Here is a 22,995-nt window from a genome sequence, read left to right on the forward strand (position 1 = left end):
CTTCCTTCCTTCCTTCCTTCCTTCCTTCCTTCCTTTTTCTTTTTTTTCTTTCTTTCCTTTAACTGTGGGTTTTTTTTCTTTTTTTCCCCAAAATGTTACTATCTCAGGACATAAATTTAAATCAGAAAACAGTACAATTGGGACAATAGGATGTGGAGGACAAGTTTAGAGTAATATATAAAAATGTTTTTAGCTGGTTGAAAACAGAACCATAAGAACTGTTTCACTAAGAAGTTCTTTCAAGAGTAAGAGAAAAATGAAATTTGATTGAAAATCATATGTACAAACCTTTAGGCAAATCTAGTAAATGCAGAGGCATGAAAAAACAACATAGGTAATACTTTTGCACATAACAGTATTTTGTGATGGAAAGTTTGTTAGATGAGTCTGGTTTCAGTTGTTGCTAACCATGCTTTTTCATAAAAGAATTGCATTTCATCATGCTCTCTAAGGTAACCTGTTGTTTCTGATCCAGCTCACATTGCTATCTCTTTTGCCATCTTTGTATCCCCAGCCTGTGATACCTTTAAGTGAAAGTTAAAGAAATGTTGCTTAAAAGGATCATTAGAATCATAGTTTAGTACTTTCCTTTAAAATTCAAGGCTCCGGTCAAATCTACCTTTGCCTCACTAGAAGCCTTCCTAGGTTCTCCCAGGGCAACTCTATCTCACCTTTCTTTATGTGCCTGGCTGGGAATAAAAGCTATAAGGGAAGCAGAGTTTGCTCTTGATTAATAATCAAGACAGATAACTGTCCACAAATATCCCTTCTCCCCTCTAGCCTACAGCTAGGTGAGGCTTCCCAGTCCACTTTCCCTTAGGTGTGACCATGTGACTAAGTTCTCTCCAAGGGAGTGTGAGTGTAGGTGAAGGCTCTGTGCACATCCAGCCTGGCCTACACCAACCTCCCGCATTTGCTTCTTCATGTGCATTCTCTTTCCTGGCCCATTGTGTTGTTGACACCTAGGGCAACCTCAGAAGCCACAAAGTAAATACTGTAAGTCTCCATCAGTATGGAGGAGGGGGCCCTGCCAACACTCACCCAGGACAGTTAAGTAAACAAGAAATACATTTCGATTATGTGAAGCCACCGCAATTTTCTCTATTTATTATCCCAGCCTAGCCTAATACAATGTTGGACACACAAACAAATCATTTTTTTTTTTTTTTTTTTGTCCAGAAGAATGTGACTACAAGTTCAGCTGAGCTACCCAAAGTGAGAGGTAATGAAAATTAACATTCCTTTTGGGCTCTCTAAATCCCAGAAATAATACTTGGCAAGTGCAAGTGTATTGCTTAATTCCTCCCATATAGTTTGTCTTGGAAGCCCACAGTGCTAGGTATTGTGATCCCTGCCTCACAGGTGGGGGATATGAAACAGAGAAAGGTAGTGTCCATTGCAGAGCAAGTGGGGGAACTGATATTCAAAGGCAGATTTGATGAAGTCCAAGGATCTTTTGTCAACCCATGTTGCTCCCGGGGTCCTGAGATCAAGCCCCAAATCGGGCTCCCTGCTCAGCAGGAAGCCTGCTTCTCCCTCTCCCACTCCTCTTGCTTATGTTCCCTCTCTCACTGTCAAATAAATAAATAAAATCTTCAAAAAAAAAAAAAAAGAAAAAAAGGAGATGTCGTCAATTGCCCTATCCAATAGATGTATAATGGGGGCAAAAAAGCATCATATACATTGACTCATGTCAGTCTTATTCTCAGAGATTTTGAATAACCATTTTTTTTAAACTACATTCCCTTAAGACTGTCGCATGAGAAGTCTCCACTCCTGCAGACTAGGGAACCATTATGTCTCGCATGGCTTAGCATTAACATGGTGACTCCCTGAAGAACCTGGTGTGTGGTCTCGTGCCAGGTCAGAGCAGCTGACCACAGCTTTCCTGGCTGTGTTTAGGGTTCATGACTTCCTGGCCTCTGTCATACCCCTCAAAGTAGTTGCCTTGTCTGCATTCCTTGGTCTTTCCATATAAACAGGACACCCTAGGCCACTTATGCAACTTTCAAGAGAGGTTTCTAAACACTGAGGAATCTGTCAGCCTCCTTTCTGTCACTCGCTTTACTGGAGTGCTGGGGTTAGGAAGCCAGTCTTCCTCCAGCTGGGTTACCTCGGACATGTGTTGTCTCTGGGCTTTCGCGTCAGCCTCTGCAAAAGAAGAATAGAGCTGGGCTTTTACAACTTTCCATCACCAAAGGCACTATTTGACATAATAATTGGTCTCAAATACCCCTGAGTTTTCTCTAAGGAAAGAGCCACATCTTACCTTTAGTGTCTAATACAATGCCTGGCACAGAACTGGTGTTTACTAGATAACTGCGGATAGGATTAGAGTCTGCAAAACTTCATTACATTGGTAGTCATTAGTGCTCTTCACCAAATATTTCAGATGCTCTTTCCTTCCAGGCACTGTGAGTTCGGATCACACTGCCAAGTCCCCTTGTGGCTGTGCTGGGCTGACTGACTTGTTCTCACTGGCGAGCTGTGAGCAGGAGGCTAAACATTTCATCTCTAATGCCAGATTCTCAAGAATTCTTATTTCCCTCCGCAGGAAGACTGACCCAATGTTCTAGATAGGGGCTGCCTGATCAGCCTGAATCCTGGAATGAAGACAAGGCAGAGCAGAGCCTTGGACTGACTCCATGGACATGCAGTAGAGCCCAAGTACACGTTTGCTGGTTTCAAACACAGAGATTTAGGGTTGTTTGTTATCATTGTGTAATCTAGCCTGTCCCATCTGATTCAAGAAATTAAATCATAATCAATTGGCCTTCCCATTTTTAGTAATCACAGAAATATACGTCTTATATCCAGAGCCTCTAACAAGAATGAACCAATTGGTGTGACTGCATTAAACTGATAATATTCTTGCCAAAACCAAAGCAATGGGATAATTTCAACAGCAACAGTCACAACAGGATAGTTTTATTCGCCTTAAGAATATAATTTCTGTTGGCTTTTAAAAACTCTTGTGTATAAGTTAGATGCTCATTACGTTGAGCTCATGATTTTATTCAGCGTGCCCTGTTTGGATATCTCTGGCCTAACATATCCCAGAGGCCCTTCCCGTCTGGCACACTGGAAAGAAAGCAGATAGTAAGTTCTTTGGAAGTTCCGTTTGGAAGCAGATAGTACGTTCTTTGACCTTTCTGAATCTGTTTCCTTGCTTGTAAAGAGAAATGAAAAATACCACCTCTCTGAGTTGTTGTGAAGATCAGATGTGATATTATATCTGCTGCACTTCAAGCAACATGTGGCCCACGGGTATTTGGCTTCCTGAGCACGTCAGGTGCCTTTTGGTTTTAAGTGTGGTCACCATGTGTTTCAGTATGTTCCAGTTTCTGCTACTTGTTTTTACATAATTATGAATAGGGTTTCCTTTTCCTCTCAGATATTCCTGTTTTGAGATCAGTGGCCTGTGGCTCTAAGCTCTGAGATCTAACCCTGTAGCTCCATGGTTCTGTGGTCTCCAGTGGGGGTTCCTTTGGTCATTCAGCGACCATTCTCTCCTACAAGGTGGTCAAGATAGACCTGCTGTATCCTGAAGTTTTCACACTATTGGGATAGTGGACCTCTTCTTCTGTCAGAGGCATAGAAGTAAAGGCTGGAGAGGACCCAAAGATCATACAATCCAACACCTCATTTTTCCATGGGGAAATAGGCCATAGGAAGGAAGTAGCTTGTCTCGGGTCACCCAAGAATTAGAAGGCCAGCTGTCATGTCTCCCCATCTCATGTTCCTTATATGCTCGCCAACATGGTAGTTGAGTGTCTGAGCCCTGGGAGGGGATCACAGCGTTCGAGGCCCAGCTCTGCTACATACTAGTTACTTCTCATTTATAATGCATAGCTAATAGTGCCTACCTCCTGGAGTTGAGAATGTTTAGAGGGTTAAAGCATGTGGTGTCCTCAGAGTATGCATGGGGCACAGCGAGTGCTCAGAAAATGCTGCCTGCCTTCTGCTGTCATGATCAATCTACCTCACAGCTCCAGCCACTGGTATTGTTATTTTGTTAGATCCTGGGATACACAAATGCTTGAATGGTCTTTGTCCACAAGGAATATATTGTCCAGCTCTCTGAATCTCTTTGCAAATTCTTCATCATCAGTTCATTTTATTGTGAAAAGTGGGGCAGGAAGTGGCTGAAGAGAATCTGGCCATTTCCTCCCATACTGCACTGTGCAAATCTAAATGTTAATGATAAGATAATGATTATGGGCACAGACTCCAACATCCACACTGCCTGGGGTCAAATCCTCTCTCTGTCATTCACTAACCAGGTGACTTGGGTCAGTTCCTTAATTTCTCTGGGCCCTCATTTTCTCTTCTATGAAATGAGGTGATTATAATACCACATAGGATTGTTGGGATGGTCGGTAAGGTAATATGAATAACGTGGTTAGAGCATTGTCTAGCACATAGTAAATGCTGTGTAGTGCCAGATATTTAAAAATTGTCATTATATGTCCTATTTATTTTTCTCTATCTTTCTGCTTTCTCTGCTTAGGGCTCTGCTCATTGTTTCACTCTACCATAATACTTTTTTATTCATTATACAAACAGCATTATAAAGTAATACAGATAAGGGTGAATCATTTATAACTTTATTTCTCCATCAAGTTGTCTGCTCTCTTTTCCCCAAGTTCTCTTACAGTTTTTGACAATTCACCCTCACCAGTATTACCTGGCTATCCAGGTTATGTTATTTACTTTTCTTTCTTTTAACTTTTTAACATAATTTCAAATTTACAGAAAAGTTGCAAGAATAGTGTGAAGACTGTGTCTCAGTTTGGGCTGCTATAATAAGGCACCAAGACTGGGGGACTTAGAAGCAACAGAATCTGTTTCTCACATCTCTAGAGACTGGGAACTCCAGATCATGTTGCCAACATGACTGGGCTCCAGTGAAGGCCTGTTCTCTGGTTACAGACTGGCGATTCTCCTTGTATTCTCCCTTGGCTGGAAGAGAGAGAGAACAAGAGAGCTATGTCATTACTCTTATAAGGGCACTGATCCCATTCGTGAGGTTCCCACCCTACTGACCTCATCTGATAACACTAGTTATCTCCCAAAGATCCCACCTCCTGATACCATCACATTGGATGGTAGGTTTTAACCAGTGAATTCTGAGGGGAACACATTCAGTCCATAATATTCTTTGTACCTTTTCCCCAGATTCCCCAAGGGCTCATATCTTACTACATTTGTTTTATTATTTTCTCTTTCTCTTTCCAGTGTTTTCTGAAACACCTGAGAATAAGTTGCAAACATGATACTCCTTTATCCCTAAATCTTTTTTTTTTTAAACAGGGAAATTCTCTTTCATAACCACAGTATAATTGACAAAATCAGAAAATTAACATTGATGCAATGCTATTATCTATAGACCTTATTCAAAATTCACCAGTTGCTCCCTAGTCCATTATAACAAAAGAAAATCATGGCTTATGCATTGCATTTAAATGTCCTGTCTCAACTGAGGGTTCTAGAGGGTAGGGGGGTGGGGGGATGGGTTAGCCTGGTGATGGGTATTGAGGAGGGCACGTTTTGCATGGTGTACTGGGTGTTATGAACAAACAAGGAATCATGGAACACTGCATCAAAAACTAATGATGTAATATATGGTGATTAACATAACAATAAAAAAATTAAAAAAAAAATGTCCTGTCTCTTCAGTCATATTTAATCTGGAGCAATTTTGTTGAGTCTCTCCATGTCTTTCATGGCCCTGACATTTTTTGAAGGTTTTATTTTTAAGTAATCTCTTACACCCAACGTGGGGTTTGAACCCACAACCCTGAGATCAAGAGTCACATGCTCTACTGACTGAGCCAGCCAGGTGCCCCATGGCACTGACATTTTTGCAGTGTACAGATCAGTTATGTTATGGGAAGTTATGTCCCTCACTTTAGTTTTATCTGATGTTAACTCACGATTAGGTCCAGATTATACATTTTTGGCAAAAATATCACAGAATGATGTTGTGTTCTTCTTAGTGCTTCATATCAGGAGGCATGTGGTATCAAATTGTCCCCTTACTGATACTAACATTTGGTCCCTGGGGTTAAGTTAGTGTCTGCCAGTTTTCTTTACTATAAAGACATTTGGGGAGATACTTTGAAACTATGCAAATATCCTGCTACTCCTCAAACCTTCACCTACCAGTTTTCACATCTATTAATAATTCTTTCCTGAATTGATTATTATTGTTATGGTTGCCAAATGGTGTTCTTCCAAATCCAGTACGTTTTCTACTTTTATTAGTTGGCTTTCTTCTGTAAGGAAGAGCTTTTCCTCCTCCTCCATTTGCTTAGATCCACATGGACTCATGTATGTATTCTTTTTTTATTCCATGGGTTATAATCTCTATGATGTTTCTTTGTTTTGATGCTCATATTGTATCTCTGGCCACCTCTGGTCATTTTTCAAGTCCTGGTGCAGTCCGCTCGGGCCAAGTTGGTAGCTTGCTCCTTTGTGTGCCTCTGGATTATGCACTTTCCTCTCCTTCCACATGTTTGTTGATGTGTTATACTTTTTGCTTTCTATTTTCACAGTAGTAGGTTGTGAGCTCTTGAGTATAACTAGAGTGTCTGATTCATCTTTATATCCACAATGCTTACTGCAATAGCTGGCGTAGGGGGAGACTCAGTTCATCTTTGTTAAAAGCATGAAAGGAAGAAAGAAAAACAGTGCTTAGGTTTCTACCAGTCTGCTTCAATCCTTTTTGGGGGGACTAGCTTCAGCTAGCAAAAAGGAAATTATCTATTAACGTTCATAGCAGGCTACTGTGTGCCTTGCAATAGCAAAGCCAAATCAACACGGATTAAATTGTTGACATGTTTGAACTTAACATAAATGTTTCCCCCATTTCAGGGGCCGCCTGCCTACTCTGATCTCATATCCTTACAATTTCTTTACCATTAGTTTGATATGGTGTTGTTTTCTCTATCGGTTTTTCATTCATTGAGAACCTCTCTCCCCAAAGGTGAAATAAAAGGGGTATTATCTGCCCTTCCATTGGTGAATCTAGTGAAAAGGGTCTGGGCTCTTGATCAAAGGAACTTGGTTAGTTTCCTGTCTGTACAACTAGACATGTGACTCTGAGTGAGTTACGGTAAACTCATTGGACCTCCGTTTCCTTCACTCTGAAATAGAGATCATAACACCTGTGATGCAAAGATTATCTTGGGCTCCAAATGAGGTAACCTAAGGGAAATCACCTTGAAACTCTCTGGAGCTTCTGAACCTTGCACTTGGAGTTCCATTTGTCTGAGATGCCCTTCATGGGCTTTGCTGCCCCTAATTGGCAAATCCCTCCTTATCTCTCAGAACTCTGCTTATGTGTCATCTCCTTGCATGTGCCTTCTCGGGTGACATATTGTACCTCTCCAATCTCTGTTTTGTTTGCTCACAACCGAAAAGGTGTGCTGGGAATATATACCGTTCATTCACAAGCTACATACTGAATAGTTGCCCCTGATCCATACCTGGGTGCTTCTCTCTCACAGTCCTGGTATTTATTTCTTTGCATAGAAACAATCCCCCTGTTAAAGGTTCAACTCTCTGACTATAAAACTATCCTTTGGCTGCCTCAGGTTCCCCCTCTCAGGATAAGCCATATGCCAAATCCTCATGCTTGGACTTAACTTCTATGTGAGACACTCATTGCTGGCAGCTCACCCTAACCCAGTGGATTCTCCCTAGATTTGGGAAGAACACTGTTGTAGATGGCAAGATAGACTGCAGAGACCAGAAAATATGTATTGAAAGGGTAGCAAATATTTCAATCAGGAATTTTAAAAGGAGCCAGATGGGGCACATTAAAATTTTTCTTTTGTTGCCCATCATTAAGAAGGACATATTCAGCCCCCTACACTCCACCTTTGGAGATTCATTGCTAGTTAAGTTCATGGTATGCTATACTGAAAAGGATTTTTAGTTGCTCCCAGGATGGAGTGGAGTAATTGATTTGCAGTGTCTGTCGAGGACACAGAAAAGAGGGACGTAGGGGCATGGGTGCCATTATTTGTGCCATCCCTGATCTGGTCAAACCTGCTACACTACCAGTGAATCTTATTGCCATCCTTAGGCTAGGTGTGCTTCCTTGTCCTTGATAGTTTTACATTCTCAGAGTCTCGTCCCTCTCATTCAGATGGAAGTGTGGGTAAGATGCTCTCCAGAGGTGGGGAATTGGGGATGATGAATGTTATTTCTGCCACTATGTCACTCCTGAATTTTCATCACTGTGGGTCCTGATTTGACAAGTGATTTAGCGTCCAGGCTGGGGAAGGACTGATGGATGAATCAGTCCTCTGTGCATGGCCACTGGGCAGGAAATTAATAAAAATGCTAGCTGACATGATCTATGGTACTGTAAGCTCATTATGCCTGATTAGCTTCCAGCCTTTCACTCCCTCTGACAGCCGAAGGGCCTCAAGGTTTCCAATGGCAACCGTTCCCTTTCTCTAATTGATTGCTAGTTCTCCAGCCCTGAAACCAGACCGTTTTACAGATGTGTCAGAGTGGGACTTTTCTGCATCATGTTACCTCTCCTTTTTGGCAATGGGAAGGTGAGGTCGTGGGTTGTCTAAGTGGTGTTGACAGTGAAGCCCTTTGAACTCAGGAAGCAAAGTTTGAAGGGGTCAGTTCAGTTCAGTTGATCAAGTTCTTATCGAACAACTTACTATGTGCTGACATCTGTGCTCAGTATGGATGGCAGTAGAAGTAGATCATGTGAAGCAGAAAACGAGGGAGAAGTATTTTCATTTATATAACAAATATTTAGGAAGTACAGTGGCACCAAGCACTGTGGTAGGCATTAGGAACAAAGGGACTTGAGACAAGTAGGGAAAATAAAGTAGATAGAGTGCTAGAAATCTATTCATTTCAATATATATAGAATTAATTTTAAAAAGAATTAATGTATGGTTATATTAATATAATTGAAAGTATATCCAGTAGAATCCAAAATGAATTGATGTGTATATCTAATAGAATTTATTTATATATTCATATATTGGTATGCATTTTCTAAAAGCATCTCTTTTACCTACTATTCCCTCCAAATTGGGCTAACTTCTATCTGGAATCTCCCTTCATGGTGCTGAACACCCAGTCACCCATCCTTGCTCCCTCCAAATGCACACTTTTTGATATTTTTATTTATTTCAAAATGCTTTTACTTTTTTTTTAATCTTGTTTTTCACATATCCATCCTTTAGCCTATACTTGTCATTCTGAAGATGTATGGGCTGAGATTTTCATTTCAATAGAGATGAGAATGCAAATGAACAGTGAATAAAATGAATCTCAATATGTATTATTGGCAGTTTTTATAATGATTATTCTTATGGATGTGGGTTCTAAACAAATCCACTTGAGAATGCTGCCCATGACTCTTCTGCCACAGGCAGCTAAGAAGAGACTTTTGCTAATACCTTGGTGTAGTAGAAAGGAGGTGGGTTTTAGCTTCAAGGATAAATTCAAAAGTTACTGCTTCAGAGAAGTCTTCCCTGATCGCACACACAAGATCAGGTTCCCTATTACGTGGGGAGTGTAAGTGTACATCGTAAGTGCCAGGCAAATGCAAATAACTGTTATCTACTTCTGGGCCGTGATCAGAAGGAAATAAAATGGGAAGATATGTTCTGCCTATCTCTGGATTAGGTCTAGTTTCATTTTAGCCCATAGAAAAGGGTGAACTTTTATTCTCCTCCTGCCATTCATGGCCACCCACAGGGGACCTCATTAGTGACTAAGTCTGTACTTGCCACACCCCCAACTTGGCCCAAGAGGTAACGGGCTCTGAAAACATGACCTTAGAACAATTCAGACATGAATTTGAATTTAATAGCATTTAAAGGGTAACAATCAGACAGACATGCCCGGCTTCTCTAGAACTGTCTCCCAACGACCTCACAAGAAATTAATATTTGAAATAGTGTGAAGTTCGTGGGTCTGGGCATATTCTGTAAATCTTGGTCTTCCAGTTAAAGGGAAACAGAGACTATGCTCTTTCACATTTATTAGTGTCTTGTCATAAACAAGATATTCCGGCCCAAGTTTCATTCAACTTTTAAAAGATTTTTCTAAATACTTTATGATGCTGTTTTTTCCTCCCTTTTTTCCCAGGGAGCACGGAGGGTGTTGTGGTTTACTTGCCATGTGAACTCAGTGAGTCATTCTGTGTCTGATGCTGCTTCCTCATGTATAAAATGGGGATCAAAATCTTTCCCCTTCCCACCTCTTAAAGTTGTTTGTGGAACTGAATGAAAGATCCCATAAAACTCTGTCAACATATAAAGATTCTTTATTATCACGGGTCTTTGCGGGGAGGGAAGGATGTCCATGCTGTCTTGGCGGGTCATCAGCAATGTTTTCCTCAAAATCACGTTGACACAGACAAATTAATGGTCCCATCCTGACACGCTCACTGGACAAGAACAAGTACAGACAGCAAAGCATTGGCTGACCCACTCCCCCTGCCCCGGCCCGCTTACTCCAAGGGCTTATTTGTGGGTTTTGACAGCTCGCACTGAGACGTGATCAGCTTTAATTTTCTTTTCTTTTTTTTTTTCATACAGCCATAGATGAACCTACATATGTCATTCTGAATAAGACATGAAGCTGAAATTTCAATTCTGATAGTGATAGTGAGAGCGAATTAATATTGAATACATCTGATTTAGCTAAATACGACTGGCAGTAATTTTATGATGATCATTCTTAGGAGTATGGAGTTCTAAAGAAGTTCACTGGATAGCTTTGTTGGTGATTCTCTTTCCCAGAGATGGCCAAGCAGAGAGTTTTGTTTGTACTTTAGCATCAGAGAAAGAGGATAGGTTTTAGCTTCAGGTAGTTCTGGGTTCCAGCGTTGACCAAATTACTTTTTTCCATAGGTATTATAATGGGGATACTTTCTTTTTTTTTTGTCAAAAGTGTTCAGTTGTATTTTCATCTTATAAATCCTGTTGCCTAAAGTCCTTCTCATTCTCAAAGCAGTGGATTTCAGAGCTTTGGGGGAAAAGTCGAATACCTTCCTAAAAACAACAGGGCTGTTGCTCAGTTTTGACTTAAAAATTAGATATTTGTTTGAGTCCATAGGAAGTTATAAGGTTAAAACTGAGTTTTGTGGAGGAAGAATGTATCCTAATTAGGATTTGCATTTGGTTGCCTGTAACGCTAGCCTGGCTACTAAGACTGAACCCGTTTTTGTTTGTTTGTCTTGCTTTGTTTTTGTTTTTCCACATAACAATAAATCCAGAGTTAATGTAGTGGCACCATCATGCTGTTGTGGACCCTGTAATGGGTGGTTTTATGTGATGACTTGGCTAGGCTCTAGTCCTCAGTTATTCACTCATACGCTAATCTTGTGCTGTGAAGGTATTTTGTAGATGTGATTAGAGATTTGATTATGTAATTATAACCAGTTTACTTTAAGTGAGGAAGATTATCCTCGATAATTGGGGTGGGCCTGATTCAATCCGTCGAAAGACTTTAAGCAGCAGAACTGAGTGTTCCCTGAAGGAAAAGAAATTTCACCTGTGGATCACAGCTTCTTCCTGTGCTCCAGTGTCCCAGCCCACCCTTCCTGATGGGCTGCCTTACGGGGTGCAGACTTGCCTAGACAGCCCCCACAATCACATAAGCCAATCTTTTGCAATCCAACCCCACCCCCTGCCCCCAACTCCACCTCCCCAACGGTTCTGATCGTCTAGTGGAACCATGCCTGATACAGACCCAGGTTTCTTCTAGCTTTCTCTGTTACCCTCCTCGGTGCTTGCAAGCTGGTTACTGCACTGCTAGGCATCATCTCAGCATTCCTGGCAGGAGGAAGGCAGAAAGAAAAAGGCAGAAACCAAAAACAAACACCAGTTAAGCTGTTTTGTTTTTAAAGGAGAACCCTACTCCTAGCTCATTGGTGAGGACTTGGCCGCATGGCCAGCCCTGGCAACCTCTGGATATGGGGAGGAGAGCACTTTTAACTGGGCACATGATGCCTCTGAACAAAAGGGGGGATCTATAGTCAGGAAGAGCAGGGGGATTGATATTGAGTTGGCAACAACAGAGAGAATTTTCTAAATTCCTTGATCATATGAAGAACCCAAGTGGAACATCTTAAATCATAGTTTCTTCTATAATTGTAGAAAAGTTACTCCTTCCACCTGTAGCATCCAGGCCCAGAGGCTTGCTGCCTTAACCTGGAAGAACACATGTGCAGGAAATGAGAGCCCTGAGGCCTCTGCCTGCAGCTGGAGAGACTCTGGGAAGGAGACGTGGCTGAGACGGGAGAGAGAGGCTGATTGTGCCCTGACCTCTCTATGCATCTCAGCCCAGGGTGGGGAGCGGTAGTATTAGGCGAGTGATCCTGGGGAAAGAGGCACCCCTCCTGGCTTATGTATGCACAGTGCAGAGGCAGATAGAGGACCAGAACTTGGTTTTTCCAAGCCACCTGTCCTTTCTGTGTGGTATGATCAGGTGACTCAAATTTCCCATAAGCCCCTGGGGAGGCATGGAAAGTCCTTGAGGTAAGAGTCAGCAGGCTTGTCACAGGACCTGCAGTAGCAAGGGGAAGAGCCAGGGGGCAGGACAGGGATCATGGCACACACTGGGGGAGAGGCCTCGGCAAAATCTGAGGTGTCAGAGAGAAGGCTGAGTAGGTAGCAGGCACTCCAGGCCCTTGAGGAGCTGAAGGGCATAGGGGGAGAGAGACACCTAGAGTTGCCACCTTCAGCAGCAGGGGACAGGGCAGTGACCAAGCACAGGAACAGTTGCTGGTAGCCGTAGCAGTGTCCTCCAGGGAGCAGCTCTGACTGGCCCCTCCACAGAAGAGGCCAGTGATGGGTACCCCGGAGGTACAGCCTTCATTCCACACTGCTGGTCCTCCATCTTGGCTGCAAGATGAAGGGGGCATCCAGGACTGCATCCTGCCCCTATCAGACTGTCACATCTTCTACCCCCCATCCTCCAGCTCCCATCACCCGTGTCTGCTACTGTATTAGCTCATGTCCTCTCTTTCATAGCTTATCACAATACTGTTTATGCATTTTTATTTGTTTATCTTATATCCCTAGAAGGGCAAGAGCCATATATAATTTCTTTAAAACTCAGATACATGGTAGACATGTACCAAATGTTTAATTAATTAATTAATGATGTCATTCCTTCCTCGGGGCCTATACATTTAGCTTTCAAACACCCAGTGTGGCCAATCATATATGGGTATATTTTTATAAAGGGAAAATAGTTTATAGATCATATTTCTCTCTGCAATTACTATCCATTAATGTACTTTGCTAATTTCACTTTACTTTTCAAACCCAGTGCACCATTAGCATTTAAATAAACACCAGCTTTAAAGTGTTTATGAATCAGGACTCAAATATATGATTTAGCCTTTTTTTATTTTATTTTATATATTTATTTGTCAGAGAGAGAGGGAGAGAGTGCGCACACACAAGCAGGGGGGAGCAGCAAACAGAGGGAGAAGCAGGCTCCCCACTGAGCAAGGAGCCTGATGTGGAACTCAGTCCTAGGACTCTGGGATCATGACCTGAGCCAAAGGCAGATGCTTAACCAACTGAGCCACCCAGGCATCCCTATGATTTAGTCTTAAAGTACAATGCCTATATTTTATTATAAAACAAAATCCAAAAATAACCGCCTCCAAGAATTCCATATCTTAACCTTGCTTTCACTGTGATCTGTTTTCCAAAGTCTTTCTTTAATCTTAATGTTTTAGGGGAGTAAAGTCTCCTCCCATCAAGTGTCCATTGTAACTTGCAAGAAACAAGGTCTAGAATGGCTTTCTGGAGTGTTTCCTCCAAAGAATGTGTGTCGGGGGGGGGGGGGCACCTGGGTGGCTCAGTCGTTTAGCATCTGCCTTCAGCTCAGGTCATGATCCCAGGGTCCTGGGATCAAGTCCCACGTCAGGCTCTCTGCTTAGCGGGGAGCCTGCTTCTCCCTCTCCCTCTGCCTGCCTCTCTCGCGCTCTCTGTCTGTCAAATAAATAAAATCTTAAAAAAAAAAAGAATGTATGTGTGTGGGGGGTGTGGGTGTGTATGCATGCTATGTTTTATATACATATACACTCACACACACATATTTGCATGTGTGTTTTATATACATATAGGCTGACATCTATATTCATTGATGATATATATTTAGTTTATTGTATATTTGGAATATAGTACTATATGAAGGAGAATCATATAGTCATCAAGTCAAACCCAGAAGGTTCCTAAAAATGATCACTCCAACTCACTTGTTTTAGAGCTAAGACAACTGAAGCCCAGAGAGGTCTAGGGACTTTCTGAAGATCACACAGTCTGTGAATATCAGATCTCTGTTTTGCCTACAGAGTTCCTGACTTTTGGTTGAGAGCCCTCTGCAAGATCCAGTCTGCCTTCAATAAAGGTGTATCCCATCTGGCTGGGAACTGAGTCCCTGTGACCAGCCTAGACACATGCCACTCCATTAAAGCTCACGATGAGAAGACCGCATTTCTTGAACTCTATCGGTGAGAGGGCTCATTTAGCACCTCCTCTATTCATAGGAGACTTTTCACCCTACTCTCCTCTAAGCTTCACTGTTACTCTGGCAGGAAATTGGAAAAAAGTTCACATGCCAAAAATGCTGTGCTGAAAGTATAAAGCTGGATTGAGCTGCAATCAGAGGGTGGCTGTGGAAGCGAAGGAGCAGGAAAGAGGCAGGGGAGTGGAGAGGGGAGGACAGGCCTCATGAAAGAGAAATGAGAAGACAGAGGTGATGGAAAAGCCAGGGGGAGAGCAGAGAGGAGCAAAGAGGCATGCCACGGGGAAGGTACACAGAGACCCAGGAGAGAAAAGCCAGGAGGAAGGGAGAAGGGCAAGTGAAGGCAGACACATAAAGGATACCCAAAAGTCCGAAAACATAGAATAAGCTTATTTTTAAATAGGATGTTAGTTACTTTTTCCAGTAATGTGTTCAATATACTTTTCTACCATCTCCAGACACCTTTTTAGTTGAAGTATCTCCATACTTAAGCATTGGGTCCAATTGTTAATCCCAAAGTTCAAATAAACATACTGTTTTCGTTGTATTTCCAGACTTTTTTATAGTTTGCTGGCACCTGGGGAAGAGAGAGGACATGAGTGGGGGGGGGGGGGGGAGGGACACAAGGTGGAGAAGCAGATTCAGAAACTTAGACAAGAAAAGCTAAAATGAGCCTCTTCTGTGCTAAGACTGAGGCGTACACAACAGAGCTACAGCCGGCCCTCAGCAGTGAGGGACGCGGGAGGCCCGGCCAGGGAGTCCCGGAAGAACAATGACCAAATGGCTCCCTGGGTGAGCGTTTTTAGGCAGAGGTGGTTTTGGATTGGGAGGTGGTTCTCTTCCAACAAACAGATCCTAGGAGCTCTTTCCAATGCATGAATCCGAAGAAAGGATGGGGGAATCTTTTTTTTTTTTTTTTCTCACTTAATTGTTTATATTGCAAGCTCAGGAGATGTTATGGACTGAATTCTGAGTCTTAAATTTCATATGTTGGAGCCCTGACCCCAGTGTGACTGTGTTTGGAGACAGAGCCTTTCCCCCAGGTAATCAAGGTTAGTTGAGGTCATAAAGGAGGGCTCTTAGTTCACTATGACTGATCTCCTCATAAGAAGAGGAAGTCTCTGTGCTAACACAGAGGAAAAGCCATGTGAGGACAGAGCCAGAAGGCAGCCATCTGCATGCAAGGAGGAGACTCTCACCAGAAACTGAATCTGCCAGCACCTTGATCCAGGACCTTTGGCTTCTAAAGCCGTGAGAAAATAATTTTCTGTTGCTTAAGCCAGCTGCTATATGGTATTTTGTTATGGCAGTCCAAGCTAACATACAGAAGGAACGGAGTTTCATTACGATTTGTCATGTACCTTTATTTATAGGCATTGAAATTACATCCAGACCTGGAAAATAGTAATTCTCAATATATGTGTGTTGAAGACCAATAGGTAGGTGTTTTTACTAGTTTATGCTAAACTAATGATAATATAATAACGCCACATTAATAATGTATGAGATAATGATAAGCTATGCAAATGTTGGTTGATTTTGCATTTGAACCTCAGCAACTCAAGAGATAAATATATCTTACACTTGATTTCACAGACGGGAAAATAGTCTTACCCCTTTAGAGCTTCAGCTCCCTGAAGAACCCTTCTCTGGTATGTCAGGGCCATACTCAAACCCATGTGTTCTGACTCCTTCCAGTGCTCTCTTCAGCCAGAAATTCTTCTCTGAGAAGAGATTAAAACTCAGTTGTTGGAGTTGCTGCTGTTTTTCAGTCTCTCTGGAAAATAAAATGTGTTTCATCAGGGCTCGATGTGATCATAGCCAGGAATTTTTGGCAAAGATTTTTAGCATCACAGTATGTTCTGGTCTACTAATGGGTTGAAGGGGTTAGGGAAGCATGACATCCATCTGTAATGCATGGGGAGTGGTCAGGGAGAACTAGAGGAGGAGAAGCAAAGCCCCTTCGGAAACAGGGACACCATGGGAACTGTTGGAAGTTACATTGAATAGGGAGGAAGATTGTCAGAGTCCTGGAACTTGACAGAAATCCAATCCTGGAGCTCTGAGGCAGGATAATTTAGAAGTTCAGGGCAAGAAGAATAGAAAATGACATATGATACAGGAAAATGTCTCTGACCCGGACAATAAAATAAAATTAGCTTATACTGCATGTCGGGAATGTAGGATTTTAAAGAAAGGGAATTTTGGCAACAATTAGTGACTTAGCTTTATGGAAAGGGAAAATTAACCATAAGATGATAGAAATTCTTCTCTATTTGACTCCTGAATGGACAATTTCAAGACAGACTTACGAAGCACCTGTCTACCATGTCTACGGTGGCCCAATCAACAATGCATCCTCATGTTGGCTTTCTCTCCTTTCTCCTCCTCCTCTCTCTCTCCTCCCCCCCACTTTTCTCCTGCCCCTCATCCCTCCTTTCCAGAATTACTTCCTAAATAAACCTATCTGCATACAAGATTTCATCTTGGCTTTTGCTTTGGGGGAACCCAGGCTAAGAGAGTTGGTTACAGGAGAGCTCCTAGAATGTAGACCTTTGGGATGAGTTTCAGGTCTCAATCACCAGGATCTGCTGGATTAAAGGCTCTAGTTCCCAAGCAGGGGTGGGGGGAGATACTTCTACCATGAGACATAGTAAGGTTTCCACTAACTTCAAACTGAACTTCAGATTTCAAACAGTTGGTGAGGCTGGAAAACACCCCACTGGCCATTTTGGGCTCCTCTATCATTGGACCAACAGGCAAAGAAGACAGTTGCTATACTGATGGGGGTAATGAACCCTAATTACCAAGAGGAGTTAGAGTTGCCACAACAGACTGGAGGCAGGACCCAGTTTGCCAGGAACCAAGGGATCCATCTGCCATGCACAGTGATAATGGTGAGCTGACAACCGAAGCAAACCATGCCTGGGAGTAGCCAAGGGCTTAGCCCCCTTACAGATGATGTCCTGGGACAGTTCCCCAGGAAAGCAGCCTCGACAAGCTAAAATATTGGTTGAGAGTGAGGGAAATCTGTAGAGGGTGTTGGAGGAGGGAGATGATGAACACTGATTAGGGCTTGGGATAGCTGTGACTGTGAGGACCTAGTTTTTCTTACTTGCAGAATAGCAGTTAGCCACCTCCTTGAAGGTGATGAACTTAATGGAAGGCATGAGCAAATCTGAACGATGCCAAGGATGGACTGTTACCAGATGCCTCTTGTGAGCCCCTTCAGATCCTCTCAGCAGGACTTTCTTCACGTGCTGCTGTGACAACCAGTTCAATCATAGGAGGCAGTATTATTTTAACTGGCAAAGCCAGGAAAGGTCCATGTCTGAATGAGTTAATTCCCATGAGGTTATGCTTGACCAATGGGATGGAGAGCCAGTAAATACAAATTCTTCCTCCACTCACACCCCTGGGAGCAGAGCTGTGAGATGCATTTTAGAGGGTTCCTTAGGACTCCTGGCAGGATCAAGTGTCACCCTCCCATAGCAGTGACAGGATCAATAATCATGCATCCCCTTAGTCTTCTCTCTGTGTGTTTCATTTGCCCTGATCCTAACTCCTACTTGCAGGCATCACTTCTCAAATGAACTATTTACACACTATCCTTTGTTTGAGTAACTACTTTTGGGGGGAATTCAGGCTAAGATAATGTAGTTTTGAAATTATCTTCTAGTTGTATCAGGTAATTAATCTTAGCAACTGTTTTAAGTAAATAATATTAGATTTTTAAAATTTGTTTCAGTGAATTGGAGACTATCTGCCTTTTAATTGTGGGACTTGGAATTATTCACATTTATAATTGTACTTACAGTTTTCAAAAAATTTACTTAAAAACATTCTTTCCTGCTGTCTATTCTTATCATAAGAATTTTGCCTTCCTGTGTCTGCTTCTCAGAATGATATTTAAGAATTCTCAAAAGGGGTACTAATCAGATGGCTAATGCCAAGATGAGTGAAGAATCTTTTATAATATTTTATAGCTGCTGCATATTGTATTTTTTTCCTAATCCATCACTTACTTTCTAAATTACTGTTTTTTTTAAATTATTGGTCTTATATTTTAATGTTTAATAATAGGCAGTGGTTAAGGAGATTAAACTTTATGTATTAAAATAAATACTATCTCTTAAAACTGTGATTATAACCAGAAAGATATATTTATGGTAGAACATTCCATGAGAAAAGAGGATATGATACTGTATTAGGTTAAATACAATAAACCTGAAAAAAGACTGACAGTGGCTCTTCCAAGACGGTAACAGAATATTCTAATCTTGGGCTCAAGGACAAAAATATTTTAAAAATCTTATCTAATGCCATTATATTCCTTAAAAATATTTTTTAAGAAAATATGGAAGTTAAATACATACCCTTTTTGGTGTCGAATGGACTGATGTGATCTGGATCTTGTTGTGCCTATCTTTTCCACGCAAAACACAAGGTTTTGTTCTTTCATTTGGAGAAAGTCACACTTTATTAATAATAACAACCCAATCTCTTGAGGGATTGCTGAACAAAGGCACAGGGCTTTGGAATGCTGGGCTCTCTCCCTGCTTTCAGGATATTTGGAGAACATTTTCCTGGAAGCTTTCTTTCACTGGTCTCCTCAAACACATGTAACTTACTGGAGCTTAAAGACTTACATTTGTAAAAGCCATTAGTGTCGATTAATGTAGACAAATGATTGAAATTGGGACATTGGGAGGAGCAACTCCACACCTTGTACCATTTATGGGCAGGAAATGAGGAACAATTAGGTTGGTGAGGCTGGAAGACACCCCACCAGCCCTGTTTGCATGGAGTCAGCTTCAGGAAAGCTCAGTGGGTATATCGTGGGTGAAGGGCTGGAGCCAGGGCAGCCTCAGATGGGAGCAACAGACAGGAGTGTTGGCCAAAGCATTTCTCAGCTCAGCTTCCCTGTATTGAACATTCCTGATAATGGTGATGACAACTTAGATTTGGGCTCTTACAACTACCTTGGAAGTATACTCACGCAGTTGTTGATTCACTCCTTCACTTTATTTTTCAGTCAGTAAATATTTTGTGAGCACTTAAGACTATTCAAGGGATCCCAGTGGTAAATGGGGCATAATCTCTGCCTTTACGGAGGTGATAGTCTAGGGAATTTTCATAGAGTGATAGTACATGAAGGCTGTAGGGGTGCATGGGGGAGACTTAAATCTAGTCTTAGATATTATGGGAGGCTTTTCAGAGGAGGTGAAGTGCAAGATAAGACCTGATGGATGAATATAAATCCTTATTTAAAAAACTGGAAAACTGGGGTGCCTGGGTGGCTCAGTCGGTTAAGCATCTGCCTTTGGCTTGGGTCATGATCCCAGGGTCCTGGGATCGAGTCCCTCATGGGGCTCCCTGCTCAGTGGGGAGCCTGCTTCTCCCTCTCCCTCTGCTGCTCCCCCTGCTTGTGCTTTCTCTCACTCTCTCTTACATTCTCTGTCAAATGAATAAATAAAATCTTTGAAAAAAATGAATAAAAAACTAGAAAACTGATATAGAGAGAGTTGAAGCATAAAAAGACAAAGAGGAAGCCAACTCATGGCTTGGGCATGTTTAGCTCTAAGGGCAAAGTAATAAAAATGAATGTTTCTAATGAGAATTGGCCCATTTATGTACCCAACACTTTCTGAATTTTTAAAAAAATTTTGATTGAAATATTTGCAAACAATTATATTTTGTACTATCTGCTTAGGTTGGTTAGAAAAATGGATGGTTTTTAATTTTCTTAAAATTCATTCAAATATACACTTATCAAATAAATCCAAGACACTTTGCTTAGCCCTAAGGGGCACCCAGCAAGTTCTACAATGCCCCTATGCTCCAGGGACTCTCAGTCTGGTGGACAAGACTGCAATTAGGATGAGAGTAGAATTTCTCAAATTGTGCTCTGGGAGATAAGACAGTAAGACATTCCTTCTGGTTTGATATACAGAGTATGACTGAGAGACTGGAGCAGACCTACTAAGGAGCTACAATATTGAGGAAGGCCTTAAAATGGGAGGTGGTGGGGGGATCATTCTTAATAAGCAAGCATTCATGTAGCATGATACTACATTGTTACGGCATATTTTGAGTGTGGCTTTTGAATGTGGTGCTTCACTGTGATGGAGAGCCACGACTGCTGTTGGGTTTTTCTTCCTCCCAGCTTTATCTGTTCCAATGCCCATTTTCCTATCAGCCAGGTAATGTGAATGATTACCTAGTTTACTGTTTCAAATTGGGTTTGGACAGAAAAATTTGATAACTCAACTCACTGAAGCATATGGTAGATTAGATAACACTTCAAAATATTCTTAGCAAGGGTGTAACACAGGGATCACACAAAACACAGATAAGAGAAGTGTTTTAAGCACAGGGCAACAGGGGAATCAGGGCCCCAGTGATGCAGCTGAGAGCTCATGCCTTTTTTTTTTTTTTTTAAGTTGGGCAAGCTATTACTCAGCCCCAATGGATTCTGGCCAGGGAAGAATAGGTATTCAGAGTTAATAGATCTTCTGATTTTCTAAGAGAAGGTAGGAAACTACATTTGTGTGTGTGTGTGTGTGTGTGTGTGTGTGTGTGTGTGTGTGTATAATCTAAAATACTTTAAATTTTGGCTATAAATCACTGCTTCAAAATATACTATATGAAGCAATTATAGTTACAATCATCTGCAGGCTGCATCCTACTTACACGCCAGCACTTTGCAGCTGCTGACCCATTAATAATAACTAAATTAAACAAGCACATTCCTGAGTGTCATATTCATATCCCCCATTTAATTCTCACCACAGACCTTTGGAAGCAGGGATGGTGATGATGATAATGATCATTTACAAATGGAGAAATGAGACACAGAGAAGTTAAGGAATTTCCCAAGAACACCCAGCTAGGCAAATAGCAGAGTCAGCATTCAATCCAAGGTAGTCTGGCTCCAGAATTTGTGTTCATGAACATCACACTAAACTTAAACTATTTCTCAAAAAGAATGCCTTTTGTATAAGGACAATAATTTGAGGTGCTCAGGGAACTTTTTACTGATCTTAATTTTGTTTCAGATGGTAGGAGTGTGGAAGATTAAAGTTTAGAGTCTCCAGTGAATCCATGCAGCACCTTACTTATCCTGAGTTAATTTTTCAGCAGCACCAAACTATAGCGCCAAGATCAAAAGGCTTTGGAAGCACAGCCTAAAGTTTGAAGTCTTCCTCTTCCACTTATTGGCTGACCACATCTTGGTTTCCTTACTTGAACAAGGAGGATGATGAAAAATACCCTTCAGGGTTATTACAAGGACTAGAAATAACACAAGAAAAATACATAGCTCAAAATAAATGCTTGTTAAATTATAGGCATTATGATGACGACGATAATTTTTGGTGAGGCATTTAACTAGTAAATTTTAGGTATTGTGTTGTAGGGAATTGAATATGAATCCCCTATAATTCTTGTCATAAGAAAATAGAGGGGTCAAGTAGTTAAGTAGAGGAGATGAGACATTTTTATAACTTGTGATAATTTAATGTAAGATAACAGGAAGAGGTACACAGCTTGAGGGTGGTCTAAGAGGGAGAGATTAATATCCATTGGAGGAGATCAGTGAAGACTTCTTGGAGGAAGTGGTATTTGAGCTGTTTTTTTTTAAAGGTGACAAAGCTTTGGGCCAACTGGTTCGCCCCCTTTGAGGTTAGGGTGTCATAGATGATGGTGATAGCATGAACAGAGGCACCAAGATGAGACATACTGGTGCTCTGAACGTGGAAATTCTAATTGGCTGACTGGAAGTGGAGAGCAGGATATGTGGAAGACAGTGGGGGTAGAGACTTCTGTAGGACCATTCTTCAGGTAGAGACTTCTGTAGGATCATTCTTCAGGTAGAAGTGTTGTTTCTCACTGACTAGGCTAGAGAAAATCTGTGTATGCCTGCTCTCCGGGCAGTAAAGGGGAAACAGAAGGGACAGTTGGCAAGCATGCAAAATCGAGAGAAGGAACTTAATTTCCTGTCCAATCAAAGTTCTGACTTGTAGAGAAGGAATTCCAGTTGGAAACCTAGATGTCCTCATATAAAAGCAGAGGAAAGATGCGTGGAATCAGAAGAAGTCTATAAAACAAGTTGAAAATTGGAAATTGTGGACTTATCTACTCAAAAGGACCATTTGAAATCAATCGGCTCAACCTAAACCTTCAAGATTTTCTTATGTGCAGAATGGAATGTTCATCTGGAAAGTTCTCTCTTCACAGTGAAGACTGTGTTCCAACCAGAAAGGCAGTGTTCTATGGTAGGGAAAAGCCTGGCTGTAGGGTCATTCACCCTGGGGTCCAAAGGCTGGGTCTTTTCCTGACTAGCAGTAAGAACTCAAACAGTCATCTGTCTCTCAGCTCCATCTCTACATCTACAAAATAAAAATAATAATAGTCATTGTTTTTAATTATATCATAATCAAACAGTTGATGAGGAGTTGT

At 41.6% G+C, this 22,995-nt stretch overlaps 1 long non-coding RNA gene across 1 annotated transcript in view; it reads left to right on the top strand.

Annotated features, from left to right (window-relative positions):
• Nucleotides 1-15,692: 15,692 nt before the first annotated feature.
• The window catches only part of LOC112823810 (uncharacterized), a 126,311-nt gene continuing 119,008 nt past the window's right edge, over nucleotides 15,693-22,995 (top strand). The window contains exons 1-2 of the long non-coding RNA XR_012379286.1: nucleotides 15,693-15,786; nucleotides 15,909-15,974. This is a non-coding gene — a long non-coding RNA (uncharacterized lncRNA). The remainder of the gene's footprint in view (nucleotides 15,787-15,908; nucleotides 15,975-22,995) is intronic.

Source organism: Callorhinus ursinus, unplaced genomic scaffold (assembly GCF_003265705.2).
Source record: "Callorhinus ursinus isolate GAN/ISIS: 27379988/994484 unplaced genomic scaffold, GSC_fseal_2.0 scaffold9, whole genome shotgun sequence".
NCBI classification, from domain to species: Eukaryota; Metazoa; Chordata; class Mammalia; order Carnivora; family Otariidae; genus Callorhinus; species Callorhinus ursinus.